Genomic DNA, 18,519 nt, shown 5'->3' on the forward strand with positions numbered 1-18,519 from the left:
TCATAAGGAATTATGAAATCTCACATAAAAATTATTTTAAGAAAAGAATAAAAGATTATAATTTATGTCTAATAATTATCAACTGTTTCCCCCATGTTGGATGTAGCACTTGATATTTAAAGACACGTAAACTCCTCCCAGGAAAGTCCTTATCATCAATAAGAAGAAAAATTTCATACACAGAAAATAACTTAAAAGTTAAGAGCTGTTGGAATGCATGGAGAATTGTAAAAATGCAGCACATTGATGTCAATAATAATGATTTCCAAATGGCAAGTGCTTTTAAAATTTGGGGGAAATGATGACTGAACAGTGCTAGCTAGTGTTATGCCAAAGAGTTACAAATAGCCAAGAAGAGAGAATGATTTAAAGAAAAAAAAAAAGTAAAGAAAACCAAAGGAATAGAGATGTTTATGTATCAAAAGGCTTAACATATGACAAATAGCCCAATTTCACTTAAAAAGAGTCCATATATGGCAGTCATAAGAGACAGAAATGGGGGTACAGCCTGGAGATAACTTGGAGAGGACCTAGTACAAAAGTCTTTAAATCAGGAAGGTAAATACAAAGTTATCAAATAACTGTTGGAGAGAAAAAGAAATACTCTCCTAGGTCTGAAGCTGAAGCTTCCTTTATTGAAAACTGGAAATTAAAATCTCATGTCCACTGAACAGACTCAGTCCTTCCTGTTTCCAAAGGAAATTGAGCAACACAACCTAAAGGATACTTTGTTTGACAATCTCAAATTAACATATTACCTTTTCTGGGACTTTAAAAATACCACTTAAGCTGTTTCTTTCCAGCATGCAACCAAGCTTCAAGCTGAAGACCAATATTTTCTAAGTAGGTCTAATGTAGAAGCTCTTAAGTACAACAAGCAACTCCAAAATCCCTGCTGGCTTTTATTGCCACATCTTGAGGGTAAATTAGTTCCAGTAGCGTAAATCTTTTAGCTCTTGGCCCTTTCACAGACATCAAGTCTCTTACCAAAAGTCTTGAAAATATAGGATTTTATTTAAATGGTTCTTCAGATTTGCTGAATTTATATGGCTTAATTTGGAAACCATAGCCCATCAACCTAATACTTCAAGCCACAGTGTTGTCATAGTGTATGTACCCTTATTTGGAGAACCACAGTATAGGAAAGCATTTATAAATATTTATAAAATTATTTGTGGCTTTATGGTCTAAATTTTCTAGTTATGTTTAATATGTAAATATTGGGATTTGTTGCTTTAAAACTGTGGTTTTCCAATTTTAGTGTGAATTCAGCATTATCTAGTGGACTTGTTACATACAGATAGCTGGACCCCAAACATAGAGTTTTTGATATAGTAGGTTTGGGGTACAGTCCAAGAATTTCTATTACTAGAAAGTTCTCAGGCAAAACTGATGTTGGTGGTCTGGGGAATACACTTTGAGAAACGCTACTTTAAAAACTTTTGGCTCTATATTACTGGTATAGACACTTGATACCTTTGAGACTCAGTTTGCACTTCCTTAGTATAATTACCTCAATGCATTGTTGTAAGAATTACGAGACATATTAATGATTCAGCAGAGATTCAGTGACACACAATTGATAATTAGTAAGTGTTAACTGCCACTTTTCCCCCTGTCTAAAATTCATAAGTATGTAATGACCAGCTAAAACTTATATGACCAGCAGAAACAATGTTTTTAAAATAGTCAATTAAATGTTCTCTTTGGAGGAATGGGAAGAGGGAAGTCTTAAATCAGCGTTGAGGCAGAGACTGCTCTGAGGAGGAACAGATAAGTCTCTTTTCTGATAGTAGAAATGATCAACCCACATCTTGGAGAAAAAAGATGTATTTTCCTAGTGCGATCTTGTTCCTTAACACTCTTGATACTAGAACATGTCCAAAACAAAATACAAAGAAGCAACCCAAAAAAACCCACACTGGGATAGAGAACATACTATATAAGTTATTTTTATCTGTTACAAATGCCAGAAAGCCTAACAGAAAGCAACTTTAAATTTAAGATTGAAATAATACCAAGCATCTTTTCTGACCACAACAGTATGAAACTAGAAACCAACTACAGGAATAAAATCAGAAAAGACCACAAATATGTGGAGATTAAATAAAATGCTACTGAATAATGACTGGGTCAACAAAGAAATCAAAGGAGAAATCAAAAAATACCTGGATACAAATGAAAATGAAAATACGAGGTCAAAATTTATGGGATGCAACAAAAGTGGTTTGAAGAGGGGAGTTTATAGCAATACAGGCCTACTTCAACAAATAAGGAAAATCTCAAGTAAACAATCTAACAGTGCACCTAAAGGGAGTGGAAAAAGATGAATAAACAAAGCCCCAAATCAGTAGAAGGAGGGAAATAATAAAAATCAGAGCAGAAATAAGTGAAATAGAGACTAAAAAATCAATGAAAGTAAGAGTGGTTCTTTGAAAAAATAAACAAAATTGACAAGCCTTTAGCTAGACTCACCAGGAAAAAAAAAGAGAAGGCTCAAATAAATAAAATCAGAAATGAAAGAGGTGAAATTACAACGGACACCTCAGAAATACAAAAGATTATAAGAAAATACTACAAAAAGCTATAGACCAACAAATTGGATAATCTGGAAGAAATGGATAAATTCTTAGAATTTACAACCTTCCAAAACTGAATGAAGAAGAAATAGAGAATTTGAATAGATCATAACCAGTGATGAGGTCAAAACAATAATCAAAAACCTCCCCAAAAATAAAAGTCCAGGACCAGACAGCTTCCCTGGTGAATTCTACCAAATATTCAAAGAAGAATTAATACTTATCCTTCTCAAATTCTTCCAAAAAATGGAAGAGGAGGGAAACTTCCCAACTCATTCTATGAAGCCAACATCATCTTGATATCAAAACCAGACAAGGACAACACAAAAAAAGAAAATTACAGGCCAATATCACTGATGAACATCGATGCAAAAATCCTCAACAAAATACTAGCAAATGAAATACAACAATACATCAAAAAGATCATACACCATGATCAATTAGGATTTATTCCAGGGATGCAGGAATGGTTCAACATCTGCAAATCAATCAACGTGAACACCACGTTAACAAAATGAAGATTAAAAATCACATTATCATCTCAATAGATTCAGAGAAAGCATTTGACAAGATACAGCATCCATTTATGATAAAACCTCTGAATAAAATGGGTATAGAAGGAAAGTACTTCAACATAATACAGGCCATATATGACAAACCAACAGCTAATATCATCCTCAATGGTGAAAAACTGAAAGCTATCCTTCTAAGAACAGGAACCAGACAAGGATGCCCACTGTCACCACTCCTATTTAACATAGTACTGGAAGTCCTAGTCAGAGCAATCAGGTGAGAAAAAGAAATAAAAGGGATCCAAATTGGAAAGGAAGAAGTGAAACTGTCACTATTTGCAGATGACAGGATTTTATATATAGAAAACTCTAAAGAATCCGCCAAAAAACTATGGGAAATAGTAAACGAATTTGGTAAAGTTGTAGGATACAAAATAAACATACAAAATTCAGTTGTATTTCTATACACTAACAACAAAGTAGCAGAAAGAGAAATTCAGAATACAATCCCATTTACAGTTGCATGAAAAAGAATAAAATACCTAGGAATAAACTTAACCAAAGAGGTGAAAGATCTGTACACTGAAAACTATAAAACATTGTTGAAAGAAATTGAAGATGCAAAGAAATGGAAAGATATTCCATGCGTTTGGATTGGAAGAATTAACATAATTAAAATGTCCATACTTCCTAAAGCAATCTATAGATTTAATGCAATCCCTATCAAAGTCCCAAGAACATTTTCCACAGAAATAGAACAAAGAATCCTAAAATTTATATGGAACTATAAAAGAGCCCGAGTAGTCAAAGAAAACCTGAGAAAAAAGAACAAAGCTGGAGATATCACACTCTCTGACTTCAAAATATACTACAAAGAGGCCGGCCTGGTGGTGCAGCAGTTAAGTGCATGCGCTCCTCTGCAGCAATCCGGGGTTTGCAGGTTCGGATCCCGGGAGCGCAACGACACACCACTTGTCAAGCCATGCTGTGGCGGCGTCCCATATAAAGTAGAGGAAGATGGGCATGTATGTTAGCCCAGGGCCATTCTTCCTCAGCAAAAAAGGGGAGGATTGGCATCAGATGTTAGCTTAGGGGCTGATCTTCCTCACGCACACAAAAAATATACTACAAAGCTATAGTAATCAAAATAACATGGTACTGGCACGAAAACAGACACACAGATAAATGGAACAGAATCAAGAGCCCAGAAATAAACCCACACATCCATGGACAGCTAATTTTCAACAAAGGAGCCAAGACCATACAATGGAGAAAAGAAAGTCTCTTCAACAAATGGTGTTGGGAAAACTGGACAGCCACATGCAAAAGAATGAAAGTAGACCTTTACCTTACACCATACACAAAAATTAACTCAAAATGGATTAAAGAGCTGAATGTAAGACCTGAAACCATGAAACTTCTAGAAGAAAACATAGGCAGTACACTCTTCAACATAGGTCTTAGCAGCATATTTTCAAGTACTATGTCTGACGGGGCAAGGGCCACAATAGAAAAAATAAACAAATGGGACTATATCAAACTAAAAAGCTTCTGCACAGCAAAGGAAACCATCAGCAAAATGAAAAAACTGCCTAACAATTCAGAGAAGATATTTGCAAACCATATATTTGATAAGGGGTTAATATCCCAAATATATAATGAACTCATACTTCTCAACAACAAAAAAACTAACAACCCAATTAAAAAATGGGCTAAAGATCTGAACAGACATTTTTCCAAAGAAGATATACAGATGGCCAACAGGAACACAAAAAAGATGTTTAACAACGTTGGCTATCAGGGAAATGCAAACTGAAACTACAATGAGATATCACCTCACTCCCATCAGAATGGCTATAATTAACAAGACAGGAAACAAGTGTTGGAGAGGACGTGGAGAGAAGGGAACTCGCATACACTGCTGGTGGGAGTGCAAACTAGTGCAGCTACTATGGAAAACAGTATAAACATTCCCCCCAAAATTAAGAATAGAACTACCACACGATCCAGCTATTCCACTGCTGGGTATTTATCCAAAGAACATGGGAACACGAATGTGTAAAGATACATGCACCCCTATGCTCATTGCAGCGTTATTCACAGGAGTCAAGACTTGGAAGCAATCTAGGTGTCCATCAATGGACAAATGGATAAAGAAGATGAGATGTATGTATACAATGGAATACCACTCAGCCATAAAAAAACAATGAAATCTGGCCATTTGTGACAACAGGGATGGACCTTGAGGGTATTATGCTGAGCAAAATAAATCAGAGGAAGAAAGCAAAATATTGTATGATCTCACTCATAAATAGAAGATAAAAACAACAATAAACAAACACATAGAGATAGAGATTGGATTGATGGTTACCAGAGGGGTGGGGGAAGGGAAGAGGGTGAAAGGGGTGATTAGGCACATGTGTGTGGCGATGGATTGTAATTAGTCTTTGGGCAGTGAACATGATGTAATCTACACAGAAATCAAAATATAATGATGTACACCCAAAGTTTATATAATATTATAAAATAATTTTACCACAATATAAAGAATAAAAATAAATTAACAGAGGAAAAGCAACTTTGAAGATAAAGATTTATATATCCAACATAACTAGATATCCAGACATAGACAATTCTCTCTTGTTTTCACCTTTGCCATCCTGCACAGTCTCCTCTACCTGGTCTCAAAATGGCTGCTGGATTTCTACAGAGCATCTAGATAGATTTCCAGATAGCATTTCTATGCATCATGCAGGAAGAAGGCAGAATAGAGAGGGTCTTTCCCCTACTTGATTAAGATTATTCTTAAGTATTTTATTCTTTTTGATGCTGTTGTAAATGGGATTGTTTTCTCAATTTCCTTTTTGAATAGTTCATTCTTAGTCTATACAAATGCCTCTGATTTTTTTATTTCATTTTGTATCTTGCAATTGAATTTGTTTATTGGTTCTAACAGTTTGTTTTTTTCTTTTTGTAGAGTCTTTAGAGTTTTCTACATATAAGATCATGTCTTCTTTAGGGACAATTTTACTTCTTCCTTTTCAATTTGGATGTCTTTCATTTCTTCTTCCTGCCTAATTGCTCTGGCTAGGACTCCCAATACTATGTTGAGTAGAAGTGATGAGAGTGGGCATCCATGCCTTGTTCCTGATCCTAGAGGAAAAGCTTTCATTTTGTTACCATTAAATATGATGTTAGCTGTGGGCTTTTCATAAATGTTCCTTATTATGTTGAAGTAAATTTCTTATATGCCTGATTTGTTGAGAATTTTTTTATGAAGTGATGTTGAATTTTGTCAAATGTTTTTTGTGCATCTATTGAGATGATCATGTGATTTTTATCCTTCATTCTGTAATGTGATGTACCACATTAATTGATTTGTGTATGTTAAACCAATCTTGCTTTTTAGGGATAAATTCCAGTTGGTCATTGATGCATGACCCATTTAATGTGCTGTTTAATTCAGTTTCCTAGTATTTTATTGAGGATTTTTGCATCTATTTTCATCAGGGATATTGAAATACTTGATATTGTTAAAATATCTATACTACCGAAAGTAATCTAAATATTCAATAATAATTTGCCAAATTTTTTCTAGGCATGATATACATTTCAGAAAAGTTTTATTAGCAGAACAATTTCATTAATTTGTTTTGCTATGATACAGTCATATCTTATCTTGATGTTTACTAATACACAGAATTAACTCCTTATTTTGTGATATCCAGAAAATTACTAAGTAATAAAAAATAAAAGAAAGTTTTCATTGCAGCTGATGAATATCTCATCACGTCTCTTGCCAGACCAATTAAAAACAACTTTAAAGGAATAGTTTTATTATCTAATCCTCAGCTTTATTATAGAATTCCTTTAGTATAGAGATGTTTTCTGTGGCTTTGGCTATGTGAAAATGGAAATAGACATATTCATTATACCAGGTCTTCCACAATCACATTTTTGTGATATTAGTTCTACTTATCATTGACTATAGAAAGGATATCATGACACTAAGTGCAAACTCCCTTATTTTTAAATAAATATTATTCAGGATAGCTGTAATAATCAATTCCCACGCTTTAGTAGTAGGTATGAATTTTTTTTCTATTTAAGGGTTTACTTATCCTACATAGCATTTAAGAGGTTACTTATCTTATGTATCAGAATACCAAAATGAGTTTTCCGGATTTCTCATTATCATTTTTGCATAGTCTCTTAAATGGTGTGAATATTCATCTACAAATACTATAGGTATACATAGCTTATGATTTACTTTCTTATCAGAGAATAAATATTTTTTATAGTAAAATGAAAATGAAAAGAAATCCTCTGTCCAAGGAACCAGTGAATAAATATAAAATAAATAAAGGACTAGGTGATAATGATTTACTTTATAATTGTATTTTATATTAGATTCCTTAAAATGGTTAATTTTCTTTTTTACATGTAAACCCTTTTCTGCACTCCAGTAGCTATGAAGCTATGTTAGTTTAAATACTATTAATTAAAGGTTTACTCTATATAATACAATGTAGGCTTGAGAAATAATTTTATAACGTGAAGAAAATAAATGCCATATAAATTAAAAATAGCCTAAATCTATACTTTGCTATAGCTCTTAAGTTATTTTTCCACTAAACTTACTCTCATCTGTGGCCCCTAGACAACTCAGTCCTGATGCCTAACGAAAGATAGCACATGAGAGTTGTTTGGATGAAGAACTCAGTGATCTGGCTCTTAGAGTCAGCACTGATGCTCAGCTATAGAGATTCCTCGTGTGGTCACGACCTCGTGAACATTCCCTTGGTCAGGATTTCGGTGTCCCTGTTTTGATCTCTTACTTGGTCTTGTAGACAAGACTCCTGGCTCTGGACTTCTGCCTTGATGTTGAATCTTTGTTTCCTATGTGTTTCTTCCTTCATTTTATCTTTTTTTCTTTTTTGTTGTTGTTGAATCATAATCACTGTGCACATGCCAAACACAATTTTTTTTCCTACTTATCCCGTTTTGATGTTGATTTCAATTTTAAATAACTTCATAATTTACTTGCCTACCTAAAGGAACTCTTTCACAAATATTTCTGAGGAAAACAAGAATCCCTGGGTTCCTTATTACATGGTCACTGCTCTTCTATGCTTCCCTGTGACTTAAACTTTAGCAGCAATTTGTCCCTTCAGTTTCCCATTGAAATTTACCTCCAAATGGAGCACTTTGGATATCATGCCACACCTCATTTCCAGCTTTTAGCACTCCCTTTTTCTCTGCTGGAGGGCTTAAAGCCTTCTTTTCTTCCAGCTACAGTGCTAATTGGAAGCTGTAGGTGTAACCCATTCATGAGAATCAGCTATATTAATGCTATCTTCATGTCCTGTGAATATGTTGCTTCAAAGCAATCTGTTTATTTCTTCATTCAATAATATGTGTGTATATGCGCGTGTGTGTGTGCACACACCAACTATATGTCAGAAACCAGTCTAGCACCAGCGATATAATGATAAACAAGACTAGAGAAAATCTCTTTTCTTGGTGAAGCACACAACACAATGCAGATGGGAAATGCAAAAGCAGCTAAATAAATTTAAGTGAAAGGATAGGCTGTGTCAGGGTAAGGAGACTCTTTTTTAATAGAGTGATTAAGGACGATCCCTCTAGAAAGATGCCTTTGAGCAGAAACTGAGATGAGAGAATGAGCATTGTTGATGTCCAGAGCAAGAACATTCTGAAGGAAGATAGGGCAAGTTTAGGGTCCCTGAGGATAAAGCCAACTTGAGGTGTTTGACAAAACTTGTGTGACTGTATGACAAAGAGGCAAGTGTGGAGGAATTCAGTGAGCAATGAGGAAAATGGTGCTACTTACCAATTACTGTTGAAAGCATTTCCATGGGTGCTTCATTCTTATATCACTGAGGAAAGCCCAGGGTACCAATGGTTGGAACAAAACAAAACAGAGAAGCTCAGAAGCTCAAACGAACACAGATTAGTTTGCTCGTATCACACACCCATGGTGGGTTAGCATAGAGCATTACTCATTGCTATCACTTGGGAACCCAGGCTAACAATGCTTTATTTCAACACTGGTTTCCACAATCACAGACACTGGGGAAAAAGAAAGTAGGAATCCACACACTGACTAATAAAGCTTCTTTGGATCATTTGTGTTGAGCAAGTGGCATCTATTGTCTATAGTAAAGTCCCAGCACTTCTGCCCATTGCATCCTGGTATCAGAGTCGCCAAGGAAAACATAACAAAGTCAAACACTGGATGGAACAACACTTGACTCACACAGAGAAGAGACAGAACAAGATCAGCTTCAGTAGTGGGTGTTGGTCCCCCATGGCCAGCTGGTCCCTCTTGGCAGCTGATGAGGAGCAATTGATCTGCACACACCCCTCTTGTACGGCAGCAGAAGGACTCCACCCCTCCCTCGCAGGGGACAGGTATAATAGTGGGGTTGGCCAGGTGTCATATGACACAAATGATTAAGCGGAAGAATGGAGTACACATTCGAGTCTGGAACTAGGAACAATATTTGCACACAAGGCCATAAGTCCAGCATAGGGTGTGAGGAGTCTTTATTTCTTGGTGGGGTAGTGCTCCAGGTCCAAGTTTCATTCTAATGTGTTCAAGTGGAGAGTCTAAAGACTGTATGCCCAAGACTGCTTTTCTCAACAATTTCAGATCACAATTCATTGTGCATCCCATAGAGCAGGTATGAATAGTCCTCCTTCACGGGAGGACACTGCAGAAACACACACAATGTAGATGGATAGTACATGTCTTACAGTTGTGTGTTTAGAAGTTAAACAAGTCGTTACAGCTTGTCACATATTTATGTTAACTTATCAATATATTATTGTAATTTACAGATGGCAAAGATGTATAGAAACTCAAAGCCAAGGTGTAAGGAACAATTGTGAATTTCACCCACCATAAAAGAAAATACAATAATGCAAATTGTAACTTACATCAATAGATCAATATAATAAACTTTTCAATGATGTGATATATTTCGACTATGTCAGGAACTTATTTGTTTATGTAAAATTATGTATAACAGACAAAGCATCATTCAATTTCCTCATAAATGCAACTTTCTGGCCAAGTCCCATTTACATGAGCAACTCTGGGATTGCTATATATTTAAGATAAATAAATGTTTTTCAGCAAATATTGGTTTTGCCTACTGGAAGATCAGAGATTTTATTTTGAAAGATGACGTGGTCTTCCTTTCTAGTTTGTCATAGAATTTCATTAAGCTACTTTTATTGTTGTTTCTTTTTGCTTCTACATAATCCCCTCCAGTTTTGGTAAGTCTTATCTATAAAATGTGCTTGAGAGAGCAGACGATGCTTCCTGAGAGACTGGGGCTAGATTTGCTAATCATGAGGAAAGAGATGGATTTAGATATTTTCTTTTCCTTTTTGATGTATTCCATTTTAATAGAAAGAAATGATTTCATAAGGCTGAGTTTGGGTTGTATTTGTACAAACACACCTGTCACAATTAGCCACGTGTATAATTTCTCTGTTTTTTCTAATATTCAGAAAGCTTCTACATGCTACTAATTCTGCTTTAAATTTAAGGAAAAAGGAAGAAAAAGCTATTCCTGCATTCCTCTGAAATGAATTGAAGGTGGATGCATAGCATATATGATTGCCTATGCTCAAAAAAAAAAAACAAAAAACCAAAATAGTTTCAACACATGACTTCTTCCTTCTGAATATTTGGAAAACATTAGTTATTGACTCTGGTTACTTCTGTGATATGTTTCCTTCATTTGTATCAAGCTTATCAGTATAAATAAAATGCAGGCTGCATGGTTAAAAGTGATTTAGAATTTTGATAACAGAGACTAGCATAGTTCCTTATTTTCAAAAAGATATAGCTATAGATATATAGGAATATCTCAGCACAAGTAAATATATCGCTCTTAATGCGTGCATGTGTGTGTGTGTGTATACACACTATATGGTCACATAAATTAAGATATCTATATGTATGTGTATACAAATATATACATATAAATCAATATATAAATATATATTTCTTTAAAGGGAAAGAAAAAACAAACACTCACTATTTTGTTCTAGAATACTTGATCTCCTATATATGAAAATTTTGTTATTTTAGAGAATTAAATTTTATTGCTGAAACTGCTAAGAAATGGTGAATGTCAAAAAAGCTAAGGAAGTAACAAAGAAAATATCAAGAGTTCTTTGCTTTGATTTCCCTGAGAATAGCAGTACAGAGAGGAGGCTGAGGACATCCAGATGCCCATTCTTTTCAACGAGAAAAGTAAAAATGTTCCTTCTTATAAAATGCAAGAAAAAAAAGGGGCATGTAAAAGCTATTTGATAATTTACAGTTATGGTTCATATTAACATTAACCATATTATATACATTTAATATCATAAATAGCTTGGAAGATTTTTATGAGCTCATATAAGTCTAAACATTACTAGAGGAGTGAGCACAATAATAGATAAGTTAAATAATTAGATTGCCTTATTTGGTTTATAATGGCTTTTCCTAATAAAATAGAGGAAAGTCACGGGGCCGGCCCGGTGGCGCAAGCGGTTAAGTGCGCGCGCTCCGCTGCGGCGGCCCGGGGTTCGCTGGTTCGGATCCCGGGCGCGCACCGACGCACTGCTTGGTAGGCCATGCTGTGGCGGCGTCCCATATAAAGTGGAGGAAGATGGGCACCGATGTTAGCCCAGGGCCGTCTTCCTCAGCAAAAAAAAAAAAAAAAAAAGAGGAGGATTGGCGGATGTTAGCTCAGGGCTGATCTCCTCACAAAAAAAAAAAAAAAAAAAAATAGAGGAAAGTCACTTAAGCATCATTTTTGATATGTATCCCAAACAAGCAAAGATCCACTGTACTGTACTGATCTCTGTAATAAATAGTAAGGTAATAATCAGAGCCAAGTGTACATTTCAGCATAATTTGTTTTAATTTGATTCAGACCCATCGACATTTATTTTATCCAATGTTAATTGTTGTGAGGGTAACAAACAAGAATAAGATGCAATTCAATTTTCATGGACTATATAAATTAATGGAAATGAAATACACCAACAAATGAGAAGTCCAAACAAAAGACCTAAATTATCAATTTTGAAAAAAAAATTTCAAAATTTTATCCGTTACTATTTTTGTTGTTGTTATCATATAACTACTTGATTTGACTGAAAATAGTTTGTAATCTTCAACTTCTAAATGTTGAAAGCCATTTATATCACACAATAAAAGCGCTAGGTCAGACTTCCTGTTTCAGCTATAACATATCAAGAACTTACAAGTCATCACTCCTGTCCTCACAGCAAGAATAAAGGTGAGCAAACTAAAATTCAATGCTTTTTTAAAGATCTATCTGAAAACTGAGGTCACGGGGCATAATGCCACCCTGAAATCTGGAGAGACAGGCGAATACAGAAATCACAGTCAAGATCAGCTTACCAGAAACAGACACCACTGGAAACAGTAACTGGTAGAAAGAGACACTTAATGGTAACTTTGACAAATTGCTTTGACAATTGAAGGATGACTGTGAGCCAGCTTGACTGTGAGAAATTCCTGGGTGCCCAGCCTTGGAGGTGGTGCTACACTTTTGTGGGTACAACTTCCAGGAGCTTTACCAGGTTCTCATGGTAAAGACTAGAGAAAACCCTCTCATGTCATGGGCACGATGAGGGGAAAAGTTAGCATTTTGAAAAATTCCCAGGGGAAAATTAAAAATGTAAAAATATGCTCAGAGTGGTCTCCATAACAAAGAACTGCATTCTAAGCAAAATTACTTTTAACAGAGCCTTTTCTGACCTGGGGAAGTGTATTCAGACAACTTCAGTTGCCCGTAGCCTTCCTGTCTCACATAGGGGAGGAAAAAAGGCTAAGAAACACTTAAAGTCACAGCCCGGGACTCAGGCCCAAGATTTAATGATAACATTAGAGAATGGTTTCCTCGCTCAATGCCATCACACCACACTAAATGGGTTCCAGAACAATGACAGAGAAGATTACAGCTAAGAGAGCAGACAGGCACAGACTTTATTTAAGAGGGAGTTTTTAGGGAAATCCAAACCCAAGGACATGTGAAGTGGAAAAAACACTAGGAAACCAGAGGAAACTGAAGCCTCTAACACCTACAGTTGCAGAAAACACTAAACGCAGCCCAGCTTCTAGCCAGGTATATATAAAAATCTCACAGTAAAGACCTATTTACCTCAGTTCCTATTACCTAATATATCATGTATGGCTTTCAAAAAAATTATAATGCATGCTAAAAGACAAGAAAAAAACATAGGTGAAGAGAAAAAGAAAGCATCAGAACTAGACTCAAGTATGACACAGATTTTGGAAATATCAGATAGAAATTTAAATAACTATGATTAATAGGTTAAGGTCTTTAGTGGAAAAGTAGACAACATGGAAGAACAGATGATAATGTAAGCAGAGAGATGAAAACTCTAAGATAGAACCAAAAGGAAATGCAAGGAATAAAAACCACTGTTACAGGAATAAAGAATGCCTTTGGTGGGAACATCAGTAGACTGAAGACAGCTAAGGTATGAATCAGCGAGTTTAAAGGCATATGAAAGAAACTTCCCAAAATGAAAGCGAAGAAGAAAAGAGAATGAAAAAAATGAAACAGTGTATCCGATAACTGTGGGACTATTATAAAACACATATATGTGTAATGGGAATACCAGAAGAAGAAAGTGAGAAAGGATGAAAGAAATATTTGAAGCAGTAATGTCTGAGAATTCCCCAAAACTAATGACAGGCACTAAACTACAGACACAGTAAACTCAGAGAATATCAAGCAGTATAAATACCAAAAAATCTACAGTGGGCATATCATATTTAAATTGCAGAAAACTAAAGACAAAAAGAAATCTTGAAATAAGCCAAGAAGCTGAGGGAGAAGGCAAGAGGAAACCTTACTTATAGAGGAACAAGGATAAGAATTTATCAGATTTCTTATTAGAAACCATAAAAGCAAGAAAAGAGTGAAGTGAAGCATTTCAAGTTAAAAGATTAAATTGTTGAAAATAAAAAAACCAATCTAGAATTTTGTATTCAGCAAAATTGTCATTCAAAAGTGACAGAGAGAAAAAGGACTTTCTGAGACAAGCAAAAACTGGAAGAATTTGTTACCTGTAGATTTGCCTTACAAGAAATGTCTCTCTGAAGTTCTTACAAGAGAAGGAAAATGATATAGGTCAGAAACTCAGGTCTATGTAAAGAAAGGAAGAGTATCAGAAAAGGAGTAAACAACGGTAAAATAAAATCGTACTTTTCTTATTGTTAAGTTATCTGATAGACAACTGTTAGTTCAAAATAATAATAGAAATAATGTATGTTCTTATGGATAAGTGAAATGAGTGACAGCACTGTTATAAGGGACTGGAGGGAGGTATTGGGAATAACCTGTTTTAAGTTACCTGCACTAGCTGTGAAGTGGTATAGTGTTATTTGAAAGTACACTTAGATTAGTCATAAAAGTATATTGCAAATCTAGGCCAATCACTAAGCTTATCTGAAAAAGAAGAAAACTTGATATGCTAGAAAGGAAAGAAAAATGGAATTGTATAAAACACTCATTAAAATCAGAGAAGGCAGAAAAAAAAGAAAGATGGGGCTGGCCCCATGGCATAGTGGTTAAGGTCGGCATGCTCTGCTTTGACAGTCTGGGTCTTCAGGTTCAGATCCTAGGCACAGACCTACACCGCTTGTCATCCATGCCGTGGTGGCAACCCACATATAAAATGGAGGATAATTGGCACAGATGTTAGCTCAGGGCAAATCTTCCTCTGCTGGGAAAAAAAAAAGAAACAAAGAAGTATCATGAATAGAAGAGAGTTAAAAATATAATAGATAATAATTCAATTACATTAATAATCATTTCAAATGTAAATGTCTAAATATACCAATTAAGAGACTGAACTTGTCAGGTGGATATAAAAAAAACACCTAACTATATATTGGCTACAAGAAATCCATTTTCAATATAAAAAAACAGAGAGATTAAAAGTAAAGAGATGAAGAAAAATGTACCATGGTAACACTACTCAAAAGAAACCCGGAGTAATTATATTAATCTCAGACAAAGCCAACTTCAGAATGAGAAGGATTATCAGGAAGAAAAAAGATCATTACATATTGATAAAGGGGTCAATTCTCCATGAAATCATTCTAATCCTTAATTTTTATGCATTTTACAACAGAACATCAAAATATGTGAGGCAAAAATATGATACACTGCAAGAAGCAACAAAAAAATCCACTATTACAGTTGAACATCTCAAAACTCCTCTATCAGTAATGATAGATCAAGTAGGCAGGAAATTAGGAAGGATATAGTCAAATTGAACAGCAACACCAATCAAAGGAATCTAATTGACAATTATAAAACACTTCTTCCAATAACAGCAGAATACACATTCTTCTCAAGCTCACATGGAACATTCACAAAGACATAAAACTGGGCCATAAAACACACCTTAACAAATTTAATAGAATAGAAATCATATAAAGTATGTTCTCAGACCACAAAGGAATTAAACTAAGAAGATAGCTGGAAAATTCCAAAATATTTGGAGCCTAGCACACATTTCAAAATAACACATAGGTCAAAGAAGAAGTCTCAAAAGAAATTTCAAAAATAATTTGAACTAAATAAAAATGAAAATACAATTTATCAAAATTTATGGGATGCTGTGAAAGCAGTGCTTACTAAGAAACCTACAGCATTGAATACATATATGGAAAAGAATAAAGATCTACAACCAATAATCTAAGTTTCTATTTCAGGAAATGAGAGAACAAGAGCAATGCCTATCTAAAGCAAAGAGAAGAAAAGACATATTAAAAATTAGAGCAGAAATCAATAAAATTATAAACAGGAATCAATAGAGAAAAATCAATGAAACCAAAAGCTGCTTCTTTGTGTGATATTAGCAATTTACATTGCTTTGCTGAGTCTCAGTTTCTCTGTTCGTGAAATGGGAATAATAATATCTATATTTAGATTGTATGGAATAGAAGGTCAAATACATAATGCATGTGGCACAAACTAGGAGCAAATTAGACGTTTGGTGTTATTATTTTTAAGACCTATATTAGAAACTGATATCAATAGTAGATATGGATGGAGATAAATTCCCAGAGTACTCAATTCAAAGAAATACTAAAAAGAGAGTAGTTTAAAAACAACTATTATATCTCTATAAGAAATACCTTAAACACTCACCACTGTAAAACATCATATGATTCTAAATTTGATATCTGAATATAGAAAATGCTTAACTCTAATGGTAGATTTATAATTTGTTTCTTGTTGAAAACCTAACAATGGAAGGTTTGTATTTTTTAAAACATTTACTTAGTAGATTTAACTTCTGTAGCTACTTTGTGAAATAATCTTACAGATAAATCACTTTGATTTTGTACATAAAAATATGAAAGTTACAAGATGACAGCTGTGCATATTGATGTCTTTATATTAAGCTTACCAGAAAAAATGACTTTTGATGATATAATTTTTTTAACAGAAATAGATAAGGATTCAGTGTTTCTTGATTTTTCTTTATAATAAGCAGTCCCCAGAGAGTGAGTGTTTTAGAACAGTAAAAAGCCTGCCGATAATGTGACTGATATGGAACGCTCAGATCCAGAGGGTGAACAGAAGTGTTTAATGTCTCTGCATTGCACTCGGAGGAGAGAAAACCAGACAGATCCAATTATGGAATTTATAATTCAATAACTAGCTTCCCCTCCCTAACCCAATAATCTCATCAGCTCTGACTCTTAAAGAAACACGCACAAATATTTCTCCTCCTACCATATGTTGTAACAATTGGTAACATTAAACATAAGATACTGGCTGATGAGGTATACATAGACTAATTTAAAAATTAAATATTTAATGGCAATGTAATTTCTCTTTCAGTGAGACTGATATTCACCATTATAGTGATTTTATTCATGATAATTTCAAAGACCTTTGTAGGAAGTAATGCATTACTATTACGACAGCTAGTGGGAAAAGAGTCCTACTATAAAGGTAGCTGATGTAGCCTCTGTCGGATTCAATCTCAGGATTCGAAGCGTCTTGACTCTCAGATCCTTTCTCCCAACTGAAGTTAGATCAATGCAACTCCTTTAACAGGAGGTAAAGCTTATAATACAAAGTACCTTTGGAAGATGAGAAGTGTTGAAATAATTTTCAAATTAAAGTATAAGTTAATATTCAAACTTTTTATATATAATTTTATTTATTATTTATTTTTCCCCCAAAGCCCCAGTAGATAGTTGTATGTCATAGTTGCACATCCCTCTAGCTGCTGTATGTGGGACGCAGCCTCAGCATGGCGGGAGAAGCGGTGCGTCGGTGCACCCCCGGAATCCGAACCCAGGCCGCCAGCAGCGGAGCGCGTGCACCCAACCGCTAAGCCATGGGGCGGCCCAATATTCAAACTTTTTTTCCGTTGAGAAAGAAATACTAAGAACAATAAGAAAGGAGAGAAGTACATATCACTATGGACAGATAAAAAGAGACAGAAGGATACAGAAAGCAAAGTTAGGGAGTTTGGAAAACAAATTTCTCTTTTATATGTTATGTTATGCTGTGTTTCACCATAGCCAGTCCCTGAATATTATTGATTTTTTAATTTAAGGACACATATATTTAAGCAGTGTATTCATTTTTTTCCGGAAAATTAGCAGTAAAATTGTGACTAGTGTGAAGTTTTTTGATGTGATTCTTTTAGAGTCAAGGAGGAAAAATGGAGTTGCAATAAAAAGGGGAAAAGTTCCAAAGGCCATACAAACTAAGGAATGTAGCTGAGGAATATACTTGTTGGATAGAGAACATGAGTAGGGAGTTGATCGGTAAAGCGAGTGGAGTGTTGTTTATGAGAAACTAACTAAGGAGGTAAACTTCGCCAGGAACCTACATGAGTGACCTTTTTTACACAGTCAAGGAGCCTTCAGGTTAGGTGGACAGTGGCAGTACAAATTTCATCTACTTAAAAATGTGACATGGATAGTTTTAATATAGCGTTAGACTGTTGGTTGATACTCTTATTTTTTAGTTCAGACTCCAGTTACGAGACTATAATAAAAGTCCCTGTTGCCCCTGGGGCGATAATATCTACCTGCACAAAACATAATAGGGATGTTGTAAAAACAGATACGTAAAAATGTTGACCTCTTGGAAAAGTGACTGACTACATTCAAGATATCATTCTTTTCTGTATTTTTTTAGGCATGATTTCCTTGGTTTAATTTCCATTTTGGTTGACTCTTTCCAGGTGAAGCTGATTAAACACTCTTCTTCCTTAGATAATGAGATCTTAAAACTCAAATTACCACCAATTTTTAAAAGGGTTCTTAAAAAGTAGCTCAATTCCATTCAACTTAGAAATATCAC

This window comes from Diceros bicornis, chromosome 27 (assembly GCF_020826845.1).
Source record: "Diceros bicornis minor isolate mBicDic1 chromosome 27, mDicBic1.mat.cur, whole genome shotgun sequence".
NCBI lineage: Eukaryota > Metazoa > Chordata > Mammalia > Perissodactyla > Rhinocerotidae > Diceros > Diceros bicornis.